Consider the following 4,268-nt stretch of genomic DNA (forward strand, 5'->3'; position numbering starts at 1 on the left):
CAGATGTTGCTTGAATGCCAGCAAACACCGGGACCATATGCTGCCAGCTTTGTCATGCAATGATACCAGATTACTTGCTACTAGCATGGCGTGGTCAGGTGTCCTACCATGGAGGACGGAATAAGGCTGCACTGCCCAGAAACCTTCTGGAAAGGATTTTGGAGTACCTCCAGGAGAGCTTCATGGAGATGTCCCTGGAGGATTTCCGCTCCATCCCCAGACACATTAACAGACTTTTCCAATAACTGTACTGGCCATGAATGCATCCCAATTCCTCAGGGCAAATTAATCATTAAAAAACGCTTGCTTTTAAACCATGTTTTATATTTACTAAGGCACAGTCCCTTCCATGGCTTCAAGGTCTGAGATAATGCCTTGGGAGGGTTGAGAGGCTACTTCAGTCAGGCTGAGAAAAAGATCCTGGCTGTTGGGGAGAACGGAGTGCTGTGTGCTCTCCACAAGCTCGTCCTTCTCCTCCTCTTCATCTTTCCTATCCGCAGAATCCTCAGGCATGGCTGAGATTACCCCTCTCCTTGGAATCCACAGCCAGGGGTAGGGTAGTGGTGATGCCCCCCTCCCGCAGAATTGCATGCAGCTCAGCGTATAAGTAGCATGTCTGCGGCTCTGCCCCGGACCTTCCATTTGCTTCTTTGGTTTTCTGGTAGGCTTGTCTGAGCTCTTTAACTTTCATGCAGCACTGAAGTGACTCCCTATTGTGACCACACTAATCCTAATTCGAAATAGCAATATCAATTTCAGCGCTACTCCCCTTGTTGGGGAGAAGTATAGATATCAATATTACGAGCCCTTTATATTGAAATAAAGGGCTTCATTGTGTGGACGAGTGCAGCGTTAATTCAGTTTAACGCTGCTAAATTTGAAATAAACTTGTAGTGTAGACCAGGCCTGTGTGTTGATCATAGAATCATAGAAGAATAGGGTTGGATGTGACCTCAGTCCAATCCCCTGCTCAAAGCAGGACCAACTAAATCATCCCAGACAGGGTTTTGTCAAGAGGGCCTTAAAAATCTCAAAGGATGTAGATTCCACCACCTTCCTAGGTAACCCATTCCAGTGCTTCACCACCCTCCTAGTGAAATAGTTTTTCCTAATAGCCAACCTACACCTCCAACTTGCTACTCTGCTGGTTCAGAATGTAATGACCACTGCTGAATTATTCATTTATAAATTAATTTAGTAGTAGTGGTCATACATTTGATTTTAACTTCATGTACTAAAAGACGGCTATACAAAGTTTGTGAACCTTTGAAAACCTTAAAACACACACACACACACAAAATTCACATAAAAATGCCATTGCTCTACAGTTTGTTTTTAATACATATTTTTCTGTATTTTATAACAGTTTGAAGAATTCATAAAACAGAGATTTTTATTTTAATTTGGCATACTCCTGTTTTGAAATTCAGTGCTGTGGATGGGGAATTGTGAGTCAGTTGTCCCATATTTTTTTTTAAATTAACTGTAATATTTAAAGTTCACCCATAAAAATCAGCACTTCAAACTAAATCTGAAAAGGATTGCCAGGGCAGAGTTTTTATGCTCCACTAATTATGTGGGCTGTAAATTGCTGCAATAGCGACTTGGCCTCTGCCTTGGCTCCATTTTTCAGCTGTTTCCAAGAAGCAGGGTAGTGACAAAGGGGTGGAAATTCGCCACCTTTGAGAATTATCTGGGACCGACATTTGAATAACTCTAATACTTCAAAGGATTCAAGTAGGAAATTGAAATTTGAGATGGTCTAGAACTCAGAGGTGGCCATAAAAGTGTGTCTTGATTTGGCTGAATTCTAAGCCATGTAAAATCATCATTTATACTAGTTCAACCAATTTCATTTAACCTTTGTCACTTACTGTCCTTAACATTCCAGCTGGGGTTTGTCAGAGGAAGCTAAGAGAGTAAAATACGCTTGACTCTTTGAAAATATCAACTCCCAACCATGCTCCTCGGCCAGTGGTACCCAAACTGTGGGGTATGTGTGGAGGAATGTTTGGGAATCTTGGTGTGGCCCAGGCCAGCCCCCATGTGAGGCGGGAAGGGGGTAGCACCCAACTCTGCTCCAGCCCCACCTCCAGCCATGGCCCTGGTTCCTGGCTCTGTGCCCAGCTCCACCCACTGCCTTGGACCCAAACCTCAGCCCCACCCCTGGCCACGGCCCCGGTTGCCAGCCTTCAACATGGCCCAGCCACGGCTCCACTTCCAGCCCCATCCCTGGCTCTGGCCCCAGACCTGTTTCTAACTGCAGCCCCAGCCTCAGCCCCATTACCTCATCCACACTCCTTCCCCACCCAAGGAAACACAGCCCTGGCTCCTGGAGAGGGGGTCCGGACAGGAGTAAGAGGAGGAATGACCCTGAAAAGTTTGGGAACCATTATCCTAGGCCCCATTGATCTTCTTGAATTGTTCTGAAGCAGACACACAGAACTGTACCAAGAAGATAAAACAGATGGCCATCAGCACCCTTTCCCTCACCAGGTTACTCTTTTGCCCAGGGGAAGGTGCACTGGATTGGGAGCCAGGAGCCTATTCTTCTGAATGACTGCTTTTAGGAAATCTATGCACTCCAAACCCCTTATTAGCAAGCAAGATCTCAGACCTCTGTCCTGAAGAGTGACAAGTATCAGCCACTCCATTTCACAGGTGACATTTTACAGAAGTGAATGGAACCGCACTGATTTACAGCATGTGGTGATTTGGTCCACAAGACCCCAGAATGGACAGTGACTGGAATGGAGATCTGTAGTGGATAGGGATGAGGAGACCTTGCTAAAGCAGGCTGAAAATTTCCTGACAGACCCATGTTGCTGATTCAACAGATCTGACGTGCTCCCTGGGAACAAGTGGATTCTCCCAGCTTTCAATGTAACCAGGCCAGGAAGCAGACTGGCTAACCTGCCCACCATTCAGCCAGCCTAGCAATTGGAAGGCCAGCTGCCAGGTGACCAGGGCTGCACAGGTCCCAGGCAGCCTGCTGGTCACTCAGAGTTACTGGCTCCGCTGTAGCGCACTTCCTGGGCAGACATTCCCCAACTCCCTGAGCAGCTGACTCCCTGGGCAGCCGTAACCTCGACCCCTAGAACAACCAATGCCTCAGCAGCTAGCTCACTGGATAGGCAGCTTCCCATCTCCCTGGGCATCCCAGAAAGTTAAGCAGCCTCATGAGCCTGCGAACAATTTTCAAGGTTTCACTTTTTGTTCCTGGGCTATTGACTTGGGATTAAAATTTGTTCCAACACCCACAGGAAGGAAATTCTGTTTTCCAGGCAGCTCTACATCCTGCTCTTGTTCATTGCAGAAGCTAGAAAGTGTGTAGCCAATGGTGCACAGGCCTAACAGAAGAGAAGGGACGGTCTAGTGGCCTCAGGCCAAGGAAAATTGGCTTCTAGCCCTGCTTCTGCTACAGATTTCTGAAGGAATGTTTGGAGAGTCACTTCCATCAGGACTTTTGTGGGCGGCCACCAACTTGATAGGCCTGCAGTGCAATTTTCAGAAGTGTTGAGTGCTCACAACAGCAGCAGAGGTCACTGGGAGAGCCCAGCCCACCTCGGAAATCATGTCCAAGGAGCCTCAAACCAAGCCTAAACCAATAGACTTCTGCCAATTGGGACCCCAATAGTGTGCTTATTAGACAAGTCACATTCTCTGAGGACTAGAGGTTACTGGGGATTTTTCAGTTAAAATTTTTTTTTCTCAGTGGAAAATTTCAATTTGTTGAAATGGAAATTCTGGAGGGAAAGTTTTGGTTTTGATGAATGTTTCATTGGTCTAGAATGGGATCTGAACTAAAGAAGAGAGCCCACTCCAAGGGTAGACTGGGGTTAGGACACTGATCTGAGGAGTCTGGGGTTAGTCTATCAATTGTGCTGGTGGGAGCTGTTCTCTTTCTATACATAATTCCATATTTAAAGCTCTACAGAACTGGAGGCTATAGCTTGGTGCTTCAAGGGACGTGGGTGAACTGAGTTTGAATCTCTGCTCTCCCTATTTTGAACCAGGAAACCCAGAGCTGAGCCCTTGCTGGCTTTGGGGGAGAGGGTGGAGCCTTGCAGCAGAGTGTGGGTGAGACCACAGCCTGGGTTAGTGGGGGATTAGTCTCCCCTGGCCTATTTTACCTGCTGCTTGTAGCTTTAATCACCCGGCTATTTTGGGGTGGGTGGGTCTTGCTCTTGTTCTTTGTCAAAAATTTTAGTCGGCCTTAGATTCATCTTAAGGAAGAACAGGCTGGAAAATCTGTTTCCCACTCAGCG

The sequence above is a fragment of the Gopherus flavomarginatus genome, chromosome 11 (genome assembly GCF_025201925.1).
Source record: "Gopherus flavomarginatus isolate rGopFla2 chromosome 11, rGopFla2.mat.asm, whole genome shotgun sequence".
In the NCBI taxonomy this organism is placed as follows: Eukaryota; Metazoa; Chordata; order Testudines; family Testudinidae; genus Gopherus; species Gopherus flavomarginatus.